At 38.4% G+C, this 22514-nt stretch overlaps 1 long non-coding RNA gene across 1 annotated transcript in view; it reads left to right on the plus strand.

Moving 5' to 3' along the window:
* Positions 1-537: 537 nt before the first annotated feature.
* The window catches only part of LOC122790114, a 55973-nt gene continuing 33996 nt past the window's right edge, over positions 538-22514 (plus strand). Inside the window, exon 1 of the long non-coding RNA XR_006362925.1 lies at positions 538-646. This is a non-coding gene — a long non-coding RNA (uncharacterized LOC122790114). The remainder of the gene's footprint in view (positions 647-22514) is intronic.

Raw genomic sequence — 22514 nt, forward strand, 5'->3', positions numbered from 1 at the left:
GACTATACACCCAGCCATATACTATTGCCTACACTGACTCAGATATGTTATTTACTGCACTGGTATTTTGTAATGTGGTATTCACTACAGGGTGTATGGCTGCAGCAGCTGTCATAAGGTGCTGGTGGCATGGATTGTCATACAGTACTTCATCAGCTTTCACATAGTATCGGCTACAGCATGGTTTTGGTTGCATGATCTGACTCATTTTGATGCCTGTAGGAGCTGTCATATGGTATTGACTCCCCAAGTTTTCACAGGGTGTAGTCTGCAGCATCTTTTACATGGTGTTGACTATGGGGGAACCTCTTAAGATAATAGGGGAAGGAATTGTCTTCATCAGGTGTTGACTACAGGGTCTGTATCCTGCTTTAATGTAGTGTCTGTCTTGATTCTGGCTAGAGAAACTATTATATGGTAGTAGATGCAGGGCTTTCATGTGGTGCTGAATCAAAGTGTAGAAGCATTATGTTTTCTGTGGTTTGTCTCATTGTGTTGGATGCAATAATTGTTATCATGATGTGTTTTTTGTGCAGGTGCAGTCATACAACGCTGATTTGCATGCACTGTGATGAAGTTTCATCTTCAGGGCTGTGATGATGTTCAAGAGGTCTTTGTACAGTGTTATGTATAGTGGCTGCTACAGGTGAGTGACTGCCAGTTGGATTTATGTATATCTTGTCATTTTGTCAACCTTATTAACCCCTGTTGGGTCAAGCCCATTTTCAGAAAAGACATGAGAGAAAAAAAGAACATCCTAGAGTATGTAGAAAAAGAAAGAAAGCACGGAGGTCAGTAGCAATGACATTAACTGAAGTTCCAGTATGTTTTATATACATAACTGATTCAAATCCAGAGCATGTCAAAGAATGATTGAAGACGAAAAGTAGTAACAAGTTGAAAAATATAAAGTTTCATTGTATGTAATATATATATATATATATATATATATATATATATATATATATATATATATATATATATATATATATATATATATATATATAAAATGCAGTAACAACCAGAAGGGATAAAGGTTCAGTGTATGTACAGCACATACAACTGAGAGAGCCACAATACATAGTCAGGACTGTTCAGCATATGCACAATAAGATGTATGGATGAAAAGTAAAACAACAAAGTCACCAAACTGATGGCAGCATGAAAAATGACAAATAATAAAAAAAACAGGTTTTGGGGATACAGGAAAGTACTGAAAAGGGTATGAGCAATGGTTAAGGTAAGAAGGTAGTTAGAGATGCAAGGTGAAAAGCAAAGAAATGTTGGAATAAAAATTGTCTTTGTCAAAGAAAAATCACAAGTAAGTGTTGTAAATGAAACAAATGTGTTTACAGATAGCATCTACAAATATACACAGAGGTAAAAGAGTGCTATGATAGGGATTAAAAGTAAGATAAATGGGAATAAGCTGAGGATGAATCTTCTAAAGATAAGTCAGAAATAACTAGGTATACTATATGACCAGCAGTATGGGGACATGACATGTTCAGGTAGTACTGGCATAGTTTTTAAATAAGATTTGTGTTGTTACTAATCTAATTTCTAGTAGCAGTGCATTCCACTAGTTAGTAAGGTAACAGCTATGAACTCTGTCTCTAATAGTACTGGATGTCCAATTTTTATAGTGTAGATATCTGTTGGCTGGTCTAAAACCTCTATTTGTAGTATACAGGAGAGAAAAGGACTTAGTAAAGGCCACTGTTGTTTGTGGTGCAGTCTGTGGTTGAATGTGAGGTGTATATACCTGTTTGTTCTCTGGGGTTATCCAATTATACATAATTTGAGTATCACAATGGTGTGTTCTTGATGAAAGGTTGGCAGAAATTGTTGCTGTTCTGTGGTATGCTGATGACAGCATCAGAGAGACAGCCTTGATCTTGTTTTCCATGGCACTAGCCTCATAGAGCAGTTTAAGGAATAGAAGATAGGTGGCTAGAGTTTATTTTTTGACATCCGTCATCTTGGTTTTGTAGAGTCCATCCATCCTATGTTGACCCCTTGATAGTAATATTTGCATGCTCCTCAAAGGATAAGGTATTCCAAAACTCCTTCATAACATTCCTCTTACTTAAAAACCTGGTTGCCTCATGGTTTTGGCGATCTTTTCAGGCTTGTTGGCTGTTGGTGAAGCACCCACCAAGAGGAGAAAAGCTTGCTGAGAGAAGAAAGGAGCCACTTTTGAGACTTTAAGTATTTTCCTCTCTGTTTTATTTGCTAAGATTTTTTTTTTGCACTGCTTGCGCCTATTTTTGAGCATTTTCTGGCTTGTTAGAATTTGATTTCTGCATTAGTAACTGTATTTAGAGCACAACCTAGAGCTGTTTACTGAATTTCCTGCTTGCACTTATTTTTTAAAATCGTCGTTTTTCTCCAAAACTTGCATTTTATCTGTCTTTGGCCTAGCACTTGCTTGTGTGGGGTCATATTTACTGCACTGTTATAACTTTGCTGATACTTGTTTAACCTCTGCTATCTCTGAAAAACACAAAAAACTAAAAAAAATCTTGCTTTTTCCCACTTTTCTGGATTTAAAAAGTTCAGTTCCACAGGCTTGCTTTGTTCTTGAACTGTTTGTAAGAAGAAAAGTTTCTGTGAGGCCATTTTTTTGTAGCAGGGGCTAAAAGGGAGAGTCTCTACTCTGTTGATCAGTAGCAGTGAGAAACATTGAGCGAAAGCCTGCCTGCCCCTGTGGGAGTGGTTACTGACTTGAAACTGTAGTTTTATTGGCCATTCTGGGTCAATTCCAAAACTCCTTCATCTTCCTCTCTTAAAACCTGATTTTGCCTCGTGGTTTTGTGTGTCTTTTCAGGCTTGTTGGCTGTTGGTGAAGCTTTTCCCCACCAAGAGGAGTAGAAAAGCAGCTGAGAGAAGAAAGGAGTTCACTTTTGAAGATTTTAAGTATTTTTTCTCTGTTTTATTGCTAAGTTTTTCTGCATAGCCGCTTATTTTGGAGCATTTTCTGGCTTGTTAAATTTGATTTCTGCATTAGTAACTGTATTTTAGAGCACAAACCTAGAGCTGTTTAGTATGAATTTCCTGTTTGCACTTATTTTTAAAATCGCTTTTTTTCTCAAAACTTGCATTTTATCTGTCTTTGGCCTAGCACTCTTGTGTGGGGTCATTTACTGTACACTGTTATAACTTCTGCTGATGATACTTGTTAACCCCTCTGCTATCTCTGAAAAACAAAAAACAAAAAAAAAATCTTGCTTTTTTCCCATTTTTCTGAGATTTAAAAGTTCCAGTTACAGGTTTGCTGTTCTTTGGAACTGTTTATGCTAAGTTTCTGTGAAGAGCCATTTTGCTTAGGCTAAAGGAAGAGTCTTCTGTTGATCAGTGGCAGTGAAAAACATTGGAGCAGCCTGCCTCTGCCCCTGTGGGATGGTTACTGACTTGAAACTGTAGTTTTATTGGCCATTCTGGGTCAATTCCAAAACTCCTTCATCTTCCTCTCTGTAAAACCCGGTTGCCTCGTGTGGTTTTGGAGTGTCTTTTCAGGCTTGTTGGCTGTTGGTGGGAAGCACCCACCAAGAGGAGAAAAAGCAGTTTGAGAGAAGAAAGGAGCCACTTTTGAGATTTTGGGCATTATTTTCTCTGTTTTTGCTAAGTTTTTCTGCATGACCGCCACTATTTTGAGCATTTTCCTTCTGGCTTGTTACAATTTGATTTCTGCATTAGTAACTTTGTATTTAGGCACAACCTAGAGCTGTTTGAGTGAATTTCCTGTTTGCACTTATTTTTTAAAATCGTTTTTTTCTCAAAACTTGCATTTTATCTGTCTTTTTGGCCTAGTACCTAAGTAGTCATTTACTGCACTGTTATGGCAACTTCTGTTGATACTTGTTAACCTCTTGCTATCTCACAAAGAAAAACAAAACAAAAAAATCTTTTGCTTTTTTCCCATTTTTCTGAGATTTAAAAGTTCAGTTGTTACGGTTTGCTGTTCTAACCCGAACTGTTTGCCAAGATTCTGTGAATGGCCATTTTTGGCTTGGGTACTAGCTGGAAAGTCTCTCTGATGATCTAGTGGCAGTGAAAAACATTGGAGCCAGCCTGCCTGCCCCTGTGGGAGTGGTTACTGACTTGAAACTGTAGTTTTATTGGCCATTCTGGAGTCTGGTTCCAAACTCTTCTATCTCTGCCTCTCTTATGAAACCCTCTTTTAGGCCGGTTTTGCGTGTTTTGAGCATAAGCGCAACAGCGGCAGCGCCACTTAATTGGAGTTTTAAACTATTCCCGGCTCCACAAAGTCTGCTCCTCACTTTTTCACTTTAGAACTGCTCTATCTCTCAATTTAAGCTTTTCCATATTCTCATTCTAAAGGCCCTTCACTGGTCCATTTAAAGTAATCCTACAAGTTAGCACTATTAAACCATAAAGCACTACTTACATCTTATACCTTTCTCTACGATTACCCTGTCCTCTATTGGTCCATCTTAGGATTCAGTTTCCCTGTTACTCCTAGCATGTCCAAAGGTCAAGTCAATGGTTTTCTCTCCAGTCCAGCTGGTGAATCAGAAGTGGAATTTTGAGCAATGTTACAACTGTCTCATGGTACACGGACAACCCTCTCCTCCTCCAAACAGGTTCAAATATATGTGAGAGATGCAACTATTTAGCCAAACTGGGAGGCTGAGCTCTCTCATATCTCAAACTACTGGTTGCGTAACCAGTCAGGAGGAAGGATGGTAACCTCACACAACACAATTACAGTATCACATAGTCCCACCCACATCAGCGAACCAAACACATAAATACACAAAAAACATGCTTGAAGGCTCTAAATAAAATCTACCTAAGCAACAGAGACCTCCAAAGCTGGAGACATCCAAGCAAATGCTACCTCAAAACAAAACACACACACACAACACATAACCCACAAAGTCAGTGTGCCAAGCTAGCCACAGCCACTTTAAGGCTGAATAACACACCTGATACTCTTGTTATAGGTGTTGACTCTATTATTGTCAGACACACTGACGCCCGGCTCACCAGGCTGTGAATAAAGAGAAGGTCACAGTGAGCTGCCTGTCGGGTGCTAGGATCCGACACATAGTAACACAAGCACTCAGGTCACTCCAAAGCAACATACAAATACCGACTCAGTCATTGTACAGGCCACTGGGTAATGAATGACCTGAGTATCGCACCTCCCTGGACTACATGAAAAGAGACATAGAGGAGCTCTCTGATCATGCGTAGCCCAGGCTGCGGGCCTGCTGACAGCTTGAGCAGCATCTTACCTCACCTAGAATGATGCCACAGTACAAAAGAGACAAAATTATGTCGTTTTAACAACTTTGGCTAAAAATTTTTGGTGTCATTCAAAGGGGATCTGAGTGTCTGTCAGCCTGGGGATGACATGCTGGAGCAAACCCACGTTGCTTGCTAGGGGCGGCTTGCACCTGTCACTGCTGGGCTTTTCTTGGATATTGGCAAAGGCTCTTGCCACCCCCATAGATGCCTTTTTTAGGCAAGGCTCAAGGTGATGTGACCCACCTCCATAGACAGCTTCACAAGGAACAAGAAACTAAGGGTAATGCTGCTAAATGCCAGAGTCTTAACCCCAAGATGCACGTGACCGCTTTCAGTACTCGAGTATGGAGAACATGGAATATCTATGCAGTGACAGAAAACCTGGTTCAAGGCTCCAGAGAGCCCCCCAGCACTACCGAAGGCTATACCTCCACTCCTCGTATAGCACCCCGACCCCCGAAACTACGGACCGAACCACAAAGGAGGGGAGCCTATATTTATCAAGGATACCCACACCTCCAGGTTAGTGGCATTACCGCGGCTATTGTCGGAGACCATCCATGTGTGCAACTCAACATTGATGGGCAAGAACTGCTTTTCAGTTTATAGCATTACCTACAGACCACCCTCCTCAAAGTCCGGAATCCCCACCTGCTTTCCTGAAAAACATTGGAGAACATGAAGATCTCTCGAACACCATTATATTGGGCGACTTCAACTACCCAAACATTTGGATCAGCACTACTCAAGCCCCAGCACCTTAGCCCAAAGATTCCTGGAAATTATAGAATTCAAAATGCTATGGAACAACTAGTCACCACTCCCACAAGAGGAGACAACATACTAGGCGTTCCCTGGATCATTACCACCAACATGGGGACTCTATGCTCCACACCAGAAGCATATCCCTCATTGGTAAGATCAGACCCATAAATCAATTTCACTGGATGTGTCCACATCCCGACCCCACCCCAGCCATAGCTCTCAACCTTCCATCCCTCGAAATGAGGAACACTCACCTTCACTAATGAGATAATGGTGCAAAAATGTGGAACACGGCGCAATGGCTTTACTAACAACTTCAACTAGGAAGGTCATAGGATGGAGAAAATGTTGCTGTTTTTTTAATTATAAAGAAGATCTTTTTTAGTGAATTAATATGATTAATTTCTATTTACCATGGATTTCACTTAAAAAATTCCTAACTTACTGAATATGTGACAGGGAACTGTTTCAATGTGGAACTTTGAGGAACCGGGAGGAACATGAACTTTTTAAGACCCCAAATGAGGTACGTTCCTCCTAATGAGGTACACTTGAGAGGTATGCCCCCAGCCCAGAAAACCACAGTGGAAAACTTCTCAAAAGCGAACTTCTCACTTCTCAAAACCAAAGTGGAATCCTCAAGGAACCAAGTAAAAGAGCAAATAACCAATAAAACCAAAATCCAAAGCACAGCAAACGATGAAAAACAAACAGCAATAGCGTACTGATACTTTAATATCCGCTTTCGTCACAAGACTTCCTCAGAATGCAAAAACATCACTGCCAGCAAACCATTAAATACCCATACTAATTACATACAAATTAATCATCAATTAAAAATAATTATCCAATCTTTTATACATATTTATAAAAATACAATCTGTTGTTAAGTGAATAAACACCTAATGTTACTGTCTTTATCAACATGTAACTTCCTGTATTTTAAAAAACATTTTACATTAATGGCATCGTTTAATCCTGGAAACTTGTCAGAATTCAATTTAATTTGCCAAATAGTCTCACGTTGTTCCAAATCATTTCTGTAATCACCTGCTCTCAAATCCAAACGGTACAATCTGGTGTGGCAAACAGAAAATAAAAATTTTTTTAAAAAGGTGCAAACCACTGAATGTTTAAAAGAGCATTGTTCTATAAATCTACATATGGTTTTGATTACTATAAAGGATAAACCACCCTTATCCTGGTTTTAAGGCATCTAGTCCGTCATGCGCCAACATAATTTCTTTTTAATAACGTGGCATTGATTTCACTGGAAACTGTATTCGACAATCGGTAGCTGACGGTTTAATCCCTTTCCCCAACCTGGAAGGTTTACTTCTTTTAAAAGGCTTTTTGATTTAAATTAGAGACTTAAAACTAAAATTTTACCAGGAGATTTTTAAAAAAGCAAATGGAATGTTTCTCTTATTGGGGAACCAAATATGACTTTTGCCCCGAGGAATCCTGGCTCTTAAGAGAATTTTTTGCAGGTCCCCTTTTTCCCGTAAAAATTCAAGGGTGTTTTCTTTTATGAACCCGTCCTTAAAATGTTCCCCCAAAGGTTTTCAGGGTTCCTTTTTGGGGAATTTTTCCACTAAACCTAATCAGGTTCCTTAGTGGGAAACTAAATTTAACTACATCCTTTATTTTCTTTTAGAAAAAGTTTTTTTGAAATATCTTTGGGGAAAAAATTTCCAAAAACCAAACATGCCAAAGGGGGGGCTGAACTTCCTGCTTTTTCAACTTTTTTTTTCACAAAAAAGAACTTAGAGAACAACTTTTTGCCAAAGGGTTTGGAAAAATTTTTTCAATCCAGGGGCTTGAAATTTTCCAATTTAGATAATGAACAAAATTTTTTCTTTATGTAAGTAATTAATATTTTTGGGAAAAAAAAATTTAAAAAACTGGGCAATTTTTGTTTTTTATTGATAATAAAAATTCCTGTTTTAAATATTTTTAATGGTTTTGGTCAACAAAACAAAAGAAAAGTTTTTTTAAAAACCCAAACAATTCAAATCCCTTACTACTTTTAAGGTTTCAAAAAAATTCCCTTTTAAAACCCATTTTGCAGGCCACGGGGACTCCCCACAATTTTGTTTCCCTTAAAATTTAAATTCCTTTGGGAAAGCCCTTTTGGTTAAACCCCAAGGGTTTTATTACCAACCCCGGGGGGTTCAAGTCCCTCAACAAGAATAATGGAATTGAAATTAAAATTAAGAAGTTATGACCTCCCTAAATTTAGTTAGTTGTTCTCGTTCTTCGACCCTTTTTTTTGGCCGGAAAACCGATAAGAATGGATCCCAAACCATTAAAAACCTTTTTTTCCTCCCTTAGTTTTTTCCTTTAAATTTTTCTGGGGATTCCTTTGTAAAACAGATTGGGGCCGGTTGCATAAGGGTTTGTTTAGTGGTAAAAGATTCCAAATTTGGGTTTCGGCGGAGGGGGATCCCTGAACCCATTAAAGGGGGCCTAACATGGAACTTTGGTAGTATACTTTTTATTTAAACAAAAATCGTTTACAAAATGCTAATTTACCTGATTTTTGGGGAAACAACCCAGAAAAATCAATTACAAACCTTTTTTCGCAAAAATAGACCATGGGGTTTTTGCCAAAGCTTTGCTAAATGTATATCCGTTGGGACCTTTCCCGTTTTAAACCGAAATGTAAGTTATTTCTAATGAAAATTATCTCATAAAGAAAATTCCACACAAAAAATTTTATCCTGATGTTTGAATTACTAAGGGGTCCAGTGCAAATTAAAAAAAAACAACCAAAAACACAAAACAAAAAACCCAAAAAAAAGACCACATATCCAGCAACCATCTCATTGCATGTTGTTAAAAACTCCGGGCAATTAGCATCTACCTCAAAATTTTTTTAATTTTATTTAAATATTATTTTTATTTATAAGATTATTATAATGATAGGAACAAAATTGCTTTTTGCTATTTTTTAAATTTTTAATTATCCATTTTAAAATTATTACAATTTTAGAAAAAAGGAAGGGACTATAACCCCCCATTATTTGCTCATTTATAGATTATACGCAAAATTTTTAATATACTAGGTAAAAATTTGGGAATGTCATAAGGGTTTGGGGATTTAAAAATTTAGCCCCAAAAATTTAAATGGTTTTGGTTCAATCTTATTTTATGCCTTTAACGCATATGGGTTTTCCCCAATTTTCCCGGTTTTGAGTCTTTTAAATTTTTACATGGGGGAACCCCTTTTAAAATTAAAAGGGTTGTTTTTAGGGGTTTTTTTATTGTTTAAAGTAGGTCTGTTTATTTGGCAAAAATTTTTTAAAGGGGGGGGGGGGGGGGGGGGGGGGGGGGGGGGGGGGGGGGGGGGGGGGGGGGGGGGGGGGGGGGGGGGGGGGGGGGGGGGGGGGGGGGGGGGGGGGGGGGGGGGGGGGGGGGGGGGGGGGGGGGGGGGGGGGGGGGGGGGGGGGGGGGGGGGGGGGGGGGGGGGGGGGGGGGGGGGGGGGGGGGGGGGGGGGGGGGGGGGGGGGGGGGGGGGGGAAAAAAAAAAAAAAAAAAAAAAAAAAAAAAAAAAAAAAAAAAAAAAAAAAAAAAAAAAAAAAAAAAAAAAAAAAAAAAAAAAAAAAAAAAAAAAAAAAAAAAAAAAAAAAAAAAAAAAAAAAAAAAAAAAAAAAAAAAAAAAAAAAAATAATAAAAAACAACAAAAAAAAAAAAAAAAAAAAATTCTTAAAAAAAAAAAAAAAAAAAAAAAAATCCAATAAAAAAAAAAAAAATAAAAAAAAAAAAAAAAAAAAAAAATTATTATAATATTAAAAAAAAAAAAAAAAAAAAAAAAAAAAAAAAAAAATAAAAAAGAAGAAAATAAAAAAAAAAAAAAAAAAAAAAAAAAAAAAGAAGATAGGTGGCTAGAGTTTATTTTTTGACATCCGTCATCTTGGTTTTGTAGAGTCCATCCATCCTATGTTGACCCCTTGATAGTAATATTTGCATGCTCCTCAAAGGATAAGGTATTCCAAAACTCCTTCATCTTCCTCTCTTAAAACCTGGTTGCCTCATGGTTTTGGCGTCTTTTCAGGCTTGTTGGCTGTTGGTGAAGCACCCACCAAGAGGAGAAAACGCTGAGAGAAGAAAGGAGCCACTTTTGAGACTTTAAGTATTTTTCCTCTGTTTATTTGCTAAGTTTTTCTGCATAGCCGCCTATTTTGAGCATTTTCTGGCTTGTTAAATTTGATTTCTGCATTAGTAACTGTATTTAGAGCACAACCTAGAGCTGTTTACTGAATTTCCTGTTTGCACTTATTTTTAAAATCGTTTTTTTCTCAAAACTTGCATTTTATCTGTCTTTGGCCTAGCACTCTTGTGTGGGGTCATTTACTGCACTGTTATAACTTGCTGATACTTGTTAACCTCTGCTATCTCTGAAAAAACAAAAAAACAAAAAAAATCTTGCTTTTTTCCCACTTTTCTGAGATTTAAAAAAGTTCAGTTACAGGCTTGCTGTTCTTGAACTGTTTGTAAGTTTCTGTGAGGCCATTTTTGCTTGGGCTAAAGGAAAGTCTCTCTGTTGATCAGTGGCAGTGAAAAACATTGAGCAGCCTGCCTGCCCCTGTGGGAGTGGTTACTGACTTGAAACTGTAGTTTTATTGGCCATTCTGGGTCAATTCCAAAACTCCTTCATCTTCCTCTCTTAAAACCTGGTTGCCTCGTGGTTTTGGTGTCTTTTCAGGCTTGTTGGCTGTTGGTGAAGCACCCACCAAGAGGAGAAAACGCTGAGAGAATAAAGGAGCCACTTTTGATATTTTAAGTATTTTTTCTCTGTTTATTTGCTAAGCTTTTCTGCATAGCCGCCTATTTTGAGCATTTTCTGGCTTGTTAAATTTGATTTCTGCATTAGTAACTGTATTTAGAGCGCAACCTAGAGCTGTTTAGTGAATTTCCTGTTTGCACTTATTTTTAAAATCGTTTTTTTCTCAAAACTTGCATTTTATCTGTCTTTGGCCTAGCACTCTTGTGTGGGGTCATTACTGCACTGTTATAACTTGCTGATACTTGTTAACCTCTGCTATCTCTGAAAAAACAAAAACAAAAAAAAATCTTGCTTTTTTCCCACTTTTCTGAGATTTAAAAAAGTTCAGTTACAGGTTTGCTGTTCTTGAACTGTTTGTAAGTTTCTGTGAGGCCATTTTTTGCTTGGGCTAAAGGAAAGTCTCTCTGTTGATCAGTGGCAGTGAAAAACATTGAGCAGCCTGCCTGCCCCTGTGGGAGTGGTTACTGACTTGAAACTGTAGTTTTATTGGCCATTCTGGGTCAATTCCAAAACTCCTTCATCTTCCTCTCTTAAAACCCTCTTTTGCGCGGTTTTATGTTTTTGAGCATAAGCGCAACAGCGGGCAGCGCCGCCTAATTGGGTTTAAACTATTCCTGGCTCCACAAAGTCTGCTCCTCACTTTTTCCCTTAGAACTGCTCTATCTCTTAATTTAAACACCATATTCTCATTCTAAGGCCCTTCACTGGTCCAATTAAGTAATCCTACAAGTTAGCACTATTAAACCATAAGCACTACTTACTCTTATACTCTCTACGATTACCCTGTCCTCTATTGGTCCATCTTAAATTCAGTTTCCCTATTACTCTAGCATGTCCAAAGGTCAGTCAATGGTTTCCTCTCCAGTCCAGCTGGTGAATCAGGGAATTTTGAGGCAATGTTACAACTGTCTCATGTACACGGACAACCCTCTCCTCCTCCAAACAGGTTCAAATATATGTGAGAGATGCAGCTATTTAGCCAAACTGGAGGCTAAGCTCTCTCATCTCAAAACTGGTGTAACCAGTCAGGAGGAGACGGTAACCTCACACAACACAATTCCAGTATCACATAGTCCCACCACATCAGCGAACCAAACACATAAATACACAAAAACATACTCAAAGGCTCTAAATAAAAATCTACCTAAGCAACAGAGACCTCCAAAGCAGACATCCAAGCAAATGCTACCTCAAAACAAAACACACACAACACATAACCCACAAAGTCAGTGTGCCAAGCAGCCACAGCCCTTAAGGCTGAATAACACACCTGATACTCTTGTTATAGGTGACTCTATTGTCAGACACACTGACGCCCCGCTCACCAGGCTGAATAAAGAGAAGGTCACAGTGAGCTGCCTGTCGGGTGCTAGGATCCGACACATAACACAAGCACTCAGGTCACTCCAAAGCAAATACAAATATGACTCAGTCATTGTACATGCTGGTGTGAATGACCTGAGACGCACCTCCCTGGACTACATGAAAAGAGACATAGAGGAGCTCTCTGATCATGTAGCCCAGGCTGGTATGACCCTGACCTTGAGCAGCATCTTACCCTCACCTAGAATGATGCCACAGTACAAAGACAAAATTATCAATTTTAACAATTGGCTAAAATTTTGGTGTCATTCAAAGGGGATCCAGTGTCTGTCAGCCTGGGATGACATGCTCGACAAGCCACGTTGTTTCACTAGGGACGGCTTGCACCTGTCACCACTGGGCTTTCGGATATTGGCAAAGGCTCTTGCCACCCCCATAGTGCCTTTTTAGGCAAGGCTCAAAAGTCAAACCCACCTCCATAGACAGCACAAGGAACAAGAAACTAAGGGTAATGCTGCTAAATGCCAGAAGTCTTAACCCCAAGATGCATGCACCCGAAGCTCTCCTCAGTATGGAGAACATCGATATCTGTGCAGTGACAGAAACCTGGTTCAAGGCTCCAGAGAGCCCCCCAGCACTACCAGGCTATACCTCATATCATGCTTTTCGGCCCCAAAACCCGGACCGAACCACAAAAGGAGGGGGAGTTTCCATATTTATCAAGGATACCCACACCTCCAGGTTAGTGGCATTGCATGAAGTATCGGAGACCATCCATGTGCAACTAACAGTGGGCAAGACTGCTTTTCAGTTTATAGCATCCTACAGACCACCCTCTCAAAGTCAGGAATCCCATTCGGCTTTCCTGAAAACATTGGAGAACATGAAGATCTCTCCGAACACCATTATATTGGGCGACTTCAACTACCCAAACATTGACTGGAAGCACTACTCAAGCCCCAGCACCTTAGCCCAAAGATTCCTGGAAATTATTAATTCAAATGCTATGGAACAACTAGTCACCACTCCCACAAGAGGGGACAACATACTAGACCTGATCATTACCAACATTTGGACTCTATGCTCCACACCAGAAGCATATCCCTCATTGGTAAGATCAGACCATAAATTAATTTCACTGGATGTCCACATCCCGACCCCACCCCCAGCCATAGCTCTCAACCTTCCATCTCAAAATGAGGAACACTCACCTTCATAATGTGGAACAAATGGGCAAAATGTGGAACACATACTAATGGCTTACTAACAACTTCAACTAGGAAGGTCATAGGATGGAGAAAATGTGCTGTTTTTAATTATAAAGAAGATCTTTTAGTGAATTAATATGATTAATTTCTATTTACCATGGATTTCACTTAAAAAAATTCCTAACACTGAATATGTGACAGACTGTTTCAATGTGGAACTTTGAGAAACTTCGAGGAACATGAACTTTTTAAGACCCCAAATGAGGTACGTTCCTCCTAATGAGGTACACTTGAGAGGTATGCCCCCAGCCCAGAAAACCACAGTGAAAAACTTCTCAAAAGTGAACTTCTCACTTCTCAAAACCAAAGTGGAATCCTCAAGGCCCCAGGGCCAGTGGAAACTACAGCCCAAACTGCAGAATCCTATACAAATGCATTCTACGGACATCTCCAGGAATGCATGGATCATGCTATCCCAAACAAAACCAAGACCCAATCATCCAAAGGCAGGCGTCCAGTCTGGTGGACCCCTGCCATAAATAAACTGTACAACAGAAGGAGGAAGCTACTACATGATAGAGCAAAATCCCTAATAGGGAAGGCATCTCTGATCAGTACTAGCAAAAAATTACGATCCCTCATAAAATCCTCCAAGGCCAGCTTCGAGAGAAAAATTGCACAGAACACCAAAGACAATCATAAGGCTTTTTTCAGTTATGTTAGAAACCTGGGATACAACTCCCAGACTTGTTCTGAGTTGATTCTAAATGACAAAAAATACACTGAACCCACAGACATCGCCAATATCCTGGCAGACAGGTTCAGTGCAAACTTCTCCACCCCTTCCCCCCAAAAGAGCAAATATCTATCCCGGCAGAGGGCTGCCTCCCAAACATCTCAGATGCTCAGGTGAAGGCTGCCTTCTCCAAAGCAAAAAACACTGCTTCCATGGGACCAGATGGCGTCCCAAGTTGCATCCTACATGAACTGCAAGAGGAACTAATCCCTCAAATAAAACAGCTATACAATCTCAGCCTCACTACAGGATACGTGCCCACAGAATGGTGTACAGCAACAGTGGTCCCACTCCACAAAGGTGGAGCCTCTACAGACCCTGGAAACTATCACCCCATAAGCCTGACTAGCTTAGTCTGCAAGGCTATGGAGAGGATCATCATGGAGCTCATAAACAAAGACATTGGGGACCTACAGACACTAGATCCTACCCAGTTCAGCTTTGTCAAGGGCAGATCCTGCCTTTTGAACCTGGTTGACTTCTTTGAAACAATCACCAAAGCCATAGATGAAGGGAAGGTAGTCCACACAGCCTATCTGGACCTTGCAAAGGCATTTGACACAATACCCCACTCGGGCATCATAGATAAGCTATCCAGCTTAAATATAAACCCCTATGTCACAAGATGGGTCACAAACTGGCTCAAAGACAGAACCCACAGAGTGAGAGTTGCTGGAGCCATGTCAGACTCGAAACCGGTCACAAGTGGCATCCCACAGGGTTCTGTCCTGGGACCACTCTTGTTCGGTATATACTTTTCCAAGGTACAGGAAAACATGGGAGGACTATGGCTCACCAAGTTCGCAGACGACTGCAAACTGGGCGCCATAATCAACTCTCCAGCTGATACAAACATCCTTCAAAAAGGTCTCACAGAGACAGATAACTGGTGCCAGCGCCATGGTTTAAAGCTAAATGCCAAAAAATGTATAGTCATACCCTTTGGCAAAAACAATGTGCCCACAAATTACCACATAGGCGGAAACCCATTAAGTACAGAGAAAGTTATTAGGGACCTGGGGACCCAAGTTGATAGCAATCTCTCCTTTGAAAACCACATTGCCAAAGTGGTTAGAAAGACCTTCTACATAGCCCACCTCATCACGAAGGGTTTCACATCTAGATCGAGAGGTAATCGTATCCCTTTATTCATCCCTCATCAGGCCCATCATAGAATACAATGTCCCTTTTGGGATGTAACTTACCCAACACCTGCAGCAATTAGAAAGACCCCAAAAGTATCTCACCAAGAGGATCAAGGGTCTCAAACAGATGCCATATGCTGCTCGGTTAAAAAAACTCCAGCTCTACTCAGTTGCATACCGCCTACTTCGAGGCGATCTATGCCTGACATACAAAGCTATGTCAAATTCAGAATTAATGGACATGCTCCACCTCAGTAAATCTAAATCCCTTAGAGCCACACGCTCGAGGGACTTGAACCTCAGCACAGAAATAAATAGAACTTGCTGGAGGGACAGGATCATAACCCAGAGGCTCCCTTTGCTCTGGAATAGAATTCCAGTTCATGTGAGGCAGAACACCTCACTGAATCTCTTCAAGAAGAATCTCGATAAGTGGATGGGGGATCGTAGGTTTGTCCCAGGGATTACTCCCGTGTCACTATTAGACAGAGGCACAGTAAACTAAACCTTAAAAAGGGCACAGTAGTTTAGTAGTGGTGTTTTGATAGTGTTTTGCAAATGCTAGTAGTTTAGTAATGGTGTTTTGATAGTGTTTTACAAGTGCTAGTAGTTTAGTAGTGGTGTGTTGATAGTGTTTTGCAAATGCTAGTAGTTTAGTAGTGGTGTTTTGATAGTGTTTTACAAATGCTAGTAGTTTAGTATTTTTCTCTTTTAGTACTAGTTTACTTTTCTGAAACAAAGACAGCAAATTATTGAATGATGATATGAACAATGGCTCTAGGTGATGGTCACTTGATATTCTAACCCAAGCCATGTACAAAATGGGAAAAAGAAGGCTGATGGTGATGCAGATTATATTTCAGTAATCAAATAGTTGTTTTATTTTCCTGTTGTTTAATGGATAATTTACTCACATAGTGGGTGAATTCTGTTCCAGTAATGTGGTGGTGCATTTCATTGTAATGACTGAAATATGTACTGCTGCTTATATGGACCCCTGCAGGCCTCCAAAGTCTGATTAAACAGTGGGATATTGAGTTTATTTTTCCGCAACACAAACTTTGATCTGTTCCCTAGACAGCATTTAAACCATGACAGAAGATATGGAAGTGCAACTGGGACTAGCAAGGGAGTGGGTTACGTTGCCTTAATGGTTAAGGTCTTTACCTAACAGATATGAGGTTCAGAGTTTGATTCTGATCTCTGATTGTTGGTTAGAAACTGAATTTATGGCTTAGCTGAAGAGCTTAATGCAAAGAGGTGAGTTTCTGGTTTTAACTGTAGAAAGCTGCTTTTTGCAGTTTTGTGAAGCAGCTTGCTGCAGTTGCAGGAATGGAGAATGTTTTTTTTTTCCATTGAGAAGAGGAGAAGAGTTGAGGGGCATCATCTTGGGGACCTGCCAAGAGTGCAGATAAGTTAGCCAGAGTTCTGAGTAGAGTTGCCACTTTCTACAGCAAAAGACTTTACAGTGACATAAGATGATTAGCAACATCAAATGCCATCAGGAAGTTGAGAAATACAGCTGCAGTACTTGCACCATTATCACAACGGTTTGCCATGTATTCATAAGTGCAGTTTGCATATGATGTCTTCATTAAAACCCATGCTTTGTAGTTGTCGATTTGTTGTGTTGTGCAACATAATCAGTTGATAGATGCAAACAACTAATTCCATAATTTTTGATAGTGGACTTGAGATACTTATTAGTCTATAGTTTTCTGCTTTTATGCTTCTCCATCTTTGAAAAGAGGAATTATTTTGGATTGCTTCTAATCTGTAGGGCAAATTCCTTTAGAAAGACTCATGCTTATTAGTAATGTTGGTGGATAAGAGAATTCCACAGTTAAAGACCACCGACCAACAAAGTATAGTGAAAACTGTCTTTAATGGACGTGACAAGGATGAAAAAACGAACAGCAATCCAAATAAAATCGAGCGCTTTCACCTGGTTAATACCAGGCTTTATCAAGATGTTGGTGGATAAACTGTGTATTTTATAAATATTTTATTTTAGATTTTTATAATATATTTTAAGAATCTAATGTTTAGTGATGTCATTACTGTAGTGACCAATGAAATGCAAGTGTTAGATATTTAAATGCTTAAAAAAATTTTTCTAACTCATGTCTGATGAAGCCGAATGGTGAAAGCGCTTACTTTTGTTATTAAAACTGGACTGTTTCAGTAGTCCGCGTTATCATTTTTTCTCCGTTTAACTTAAATTTTGGATTGCCCTGCTTGATTCCTGTGGATGAATTTTTTACTATTCGTTTTGCGATATTTTGTGATACGACTTTTGGACTTTACCACAGGATTCTTTACCCTCTCGTGTTGTGCTTGCTTATTTCTATGTAACTTGAAAGTTTATTCGGGTACACTGAGTAGTGATTATCCATAGAGGCAAAGCAGTTGTCTTTAAGCTTGCTGATGAGTTTGTGTACTGCTTTCACTGTTATATTTTGAAAGGCAAATTCTTTGTAGACTGTTGATCTGATGAAGTCCAGTGGATAGGACGAAAACGCATATAAAATTGAAAGTGCGTTAATATTCGTTTTATTTTATTGTTTTCTTGCCTTGTGGTGGAAATTAAAGTGTTTTTTACGGAGACCTTCTTGTGGGAAGTTGCACTTCTTTTTGTGTTCCTGGTTTGTGGTGGAGAGCTTTCCGCAGTTTTTGGTTTTCTTTGTAGACTGTGTTACTCATTCATGTGTTTTGGTGTTATACTGTTAAGTTGTTTTTTGAATAATTGATTCCATTTATGCAGCAAATATATTAGCTGCATCCTGATGGACTGGCAGATTCATGGGATTGTTATTGCATTCTTTTTATTTGCCATGCACTTTGTTGGTTGTATTCCAGAACACACAGGTTTATTACTGTCTCTGTCTTTCAGCTTTGTATAGCAGATGTCTTTGCTTTGTCTAATTTACCCTTGGCATTATTTTATTTGTCTCTACCTGCCACTATACCTACTTTTGTTTTGTAGGTTTCCCAAACTTAGGTTCTTGTTTTCATAAGAAATCATAATTGTAGCATTTAATTATAAGGGTAATTTATCAATTCAGTCCTTGTGATGTTGATGGAGTTCAGGATTAGAAAGATTGTTTTTGTTATCTGCTGAGGAATTTCACAAGCTTTATATTTGCCTGTGCTGTATCTGGAAAATCCCAAAGAATAAGACAACACACCTGCAACAACAAATTAATTTATTATAAAGTGCTTTTGGTTCACACCAAATAGTCGAATTTCATCAGACATAAGAACTTCATTCACAAGAAACAATTTAAATAACCCTCTCAGTAAGTCACATGACATCCCAGCTAAAAATTTACAGTGCTAGTCACATCTATTTAAGTAATAACAGCATATATTTAAAATGACCATGTTAATATTTGTAAATTCCACAATTACACTAGTTAAAACAAAAATATGTTAAACTTCTGCCCAGCAATTTAATAGAACAGTGAATATGAGTATAAAACTTAAAAATGTATTTAGGGGAAGGGTCCCCAATACTATCTCATTAGATGCTGTATCTGGACTATGCATCACAAACACCTGAGCTATGTATGAACTACATCTTTAAAGTATCATTTATTAGACTCTAGTATTTGTCAAGTCTGAGTGCATTACCAGTTTCGTAGCTTACCATCTTTTCAACTTTGTCACAGTTTGTTCTGATAACTAGCATTAATTGTATCTTACAGTTTGCCTTGTCTCACAGACTAGATTTGACCAGAATCTATGTGACTGTCAGTCTTCATTAATCCTTCCCAGCATACCTCTCAACTGTCCAGATTTTTGCAGAATGTCCAGATTTTTGCTTCATATTTTTGGCCTGTTTCTCATAAAGTTGTGTTTTTCTGGCAAATCAATGGCAAATAATTGAAGAGTGAAGTCAGAAAATAATGGTAGACATTTATATACTTCATATCCTTCAGAAAATCCATGCTACTGCAAAACCTGTTATTCTATCAATTTTCTAAGTTTGTAAGAGCAATATTTAAAATGTGTCCCTATTTTTGGGCCTTTGTCCTCCATTTGTTATGGCTTTGTCCAGATTTCTTGCTATGTGAGGTTCAAAGGTATGCTTTCCAGACTATATGTGTTTTGTATATATGTTATTGCAAAAGAATTGATCTTGATCATACCAAGAAGGTGTGAAATATGTATGAACAGAAAGAGCATTTTTCTACTGTTATATCCAATGTTTTCAGTAGTAGCTGTTTATTTAATTTGCTACTTGCTTCTTTTTTTTTTTTAAATTCTCTTTATTGTAAATTTTCACAAAAAATGTTAAACATACAAAAAATAAACAGTTACAACAGGCATAAAACCTAAGACATCAAAAACAAATACATCAAATCAAAACTATATACAAATCATACAATGCCCAAAGCTTCTTGAATGGGTCCAGTATAACATGAAGAAAGTAATTGAAATCCCCATAAGATCAATATTCAATTAAGAATATGGTCAGATAATATTCCCCAAAATTCCTTAATAACTGGTTTGCTCTTAATATTGTGGAACAGAAATTTGTGTGCCTTGAGGTATTTAATAGCTGTTAATTTGAACCCCTCCCAAGAGAGGGAGTGTCTATTCTTCCAATTTAAGGAAATGTAATATTTGATTAACATAAAGATAGGAATTAAAACCTTACATTTCCTCTCAGATATGCCAGGAGGTGGGATATGGAGGATAGTGAATTCCCATGAGAGGGTGGATTTTTCATAGCCAATTTTCTCAAGAATCACTCTCAAGGCACACCAAAGTTTGTAGGAGCACTTGCAACTCCAGAACAAATGGAGAATGTCATCCGTTTGACTCGAGCAGTAGCAACATTTGGGGGACTGATTTGGAAACATTCTACTAAGGATGTCCGGGGTGAAATATGCATTATTCAAGATCATTAGATGAGTGTATTTCATCCTTTTGAAAAGAATAGATTTAAAGCTTAAATTTATAGCTTTTGAGATCTGATTTTGGTTAATAGCAGGGTTAACCTTTGTCCAAAACTTCGAAATACAGAGAGCATTCTGATCTCTGAGTGAAATAATGACCTTGTAGGAATTTGCGGTCATTTTTTCCCAGTGAGAAGGAGTTTCTTTATCATTTTACATGTTAAGATATCATTTTCTAATGCCAGGGGGTGGTCTAAATACTTTTGTATCAGCTCTCTAATTTGTCGTAAAATACTCAGGTATTTTTTAGGTAAGTTCAGCTTAGTTCTCAGGTTAGTGATATTCTGATGCCTAAAGGGGAACAGATCGGCTATAGAAGTATTCAAAAGGAGAGGGTATTGATCCAAATTAAGCATAATTCCATTTAATTTAAGGTTGGGATTCAGATGAAGTGGTTGAAGAGTTATGAATGAGTGGGACAGGTTCAGAGAATTGAAGAGGGCCTGGAGGGATTTTATGCTAAATAATATGCTTTTAGAACGCTTTAATAAACCTAAATTTGATTCATTTAAAAATGGGAGTGCTGCGGGGTTAAATTTTAATGTTTTGACAAAACTATTACCTAAAATCACCCATGTCGGGGCCCACTCAGAATTATCTCTCTGATAATACGCAATCTTAAATATTCTACTACTATTTATTATCTGATAGTAGGTTTTGAAGTCAGGAAGACCCACCCCACCCCTCTCCTTCGGGTAAATGAGTTTTGAATAGCTAATTCTAACCGATTTAGGAGCCCAAATAAATTTCGAGATGGACGATATAATCCTTTTGAAGAAGTTGTTATGTAGAATGCAGGTGGTTGCATGAAACAGATAAAGAAGTCGAAGAAGGATATTCATCTTAATCACCGTGGTTCTGGCCAAAAAAGGGAGCTTGAGTTTTGACCATCTATCAATATCGTTTTGGATATTATTCCAGTATCGGACAACATTATCCTGATAGTAGTTTTGGTTACCCTGTGAGAAGTGAATACCTAGATAATGCAGTTGTTCTTTCGTTTTGAGCTCTGATTCTGAAAATGTATTAGGCAACATAGAGTGGGTATTCAAGGGAAATATTAAGGATTTATCTTTATTAAGTTTATAATTTCAGGTTAGAAAATATTTTAATGGAAGATAATATTTTGATTAGGTCAGAGCCGGGGAGGGTGAAATAAATATTTAAATCGTCTGCGTATGCTGAAAAAGAAATCTTCGAATTATAAATACTAGGGGGATGATGAAAAGTAGATTGTTTGATAAGCATGAATAGTGGTTCCATATATAGGTTAAATAGAAGTGGGGAAAGTGGGCAACCCTGTCTGACCCCGTTGACAATTTTGATCCTGTTGGAGAGTAGATTATTTATTTGAAGCGTAGTGTAAGTTGCAGAATAAAGGGTTTTTATTTTGTCTATAAATGAGATCGGGATGTTGAAGAAAGGTAGGGTAAGAAATAGGAATTTTGTACTTAAGCAATCAAAAGCCTTGGATGCGTCCACCGCTAAGGCATATATAGGGTGCTTGCTAAGATTGGAATGTTGTATCATAGTTTCCAGTAGTAATGTTTGGTCATTAGTTTTCCTTCCCAGAATAAACCCTGATTGTTCAGGTGAGATAATATAAGAGATGACCGCTTTCAGTCTATTAGCTAGGACCATTGCTAGGATTTTCATATCTAAATTGATTATGGAAATGGGTCTATAGTTTTCAGGATTTTTCGGGTCCGAATTATGCTTGGGAATGAAGATAGTTTTAGAGGCGTTTAAATGCGTATCTTTAAAACCATTTAAAATAATATAATTAAACAATATCCTCAGTCCTTTAGATATTTTTGTGCTAAATACTTTGTAAAATTCTGCCGTAAATCCGTCGGGGCCAGGGGATTTGTTAGGTTTAAGGTTATTAATGACACAAATGATCTCCTGTGTGTTGATGTCTCTCTCCAGGAATTTATTCTGTCTTTCCGTGAGTTTGGGAAAGGTCAAGTTACTCAAAAAAGATTGAATTTCTGTTTCGTAAACCATGTTTCCTGTGGGTCCATATGTTTGGATAAAAATATTTTCAAATAATTTGATGATTTCATTGGGTTTCCGGAACTCCTTCCCTTTATAATGAATCTCTGGTATAAATGTAGAGGTTTTAGATAAATTGATCACTCTGGCCAAAAATCTGGAGGGAGATTGTATCACATCCGCGTGTAAGGCCAGTGATTTAATTTCATGAAAGCTCAGGTTATCTGAATGTAAAGAAATTAGGTCTTTTTG

Source organism: Protopterus annectens, chromosome 15.part0 (genome assembly GCF_019279795.1).
Source record: "Protopterus annectens isolate FY-2018-M chromosome 15.part0, PAN1.0, whole genome shotgun sequence".
NCBI lineage: Eukaryota > Metazoa > Chordata > Ceratodontiformes > Protopteridae > Protopterus > Protopterus annectens.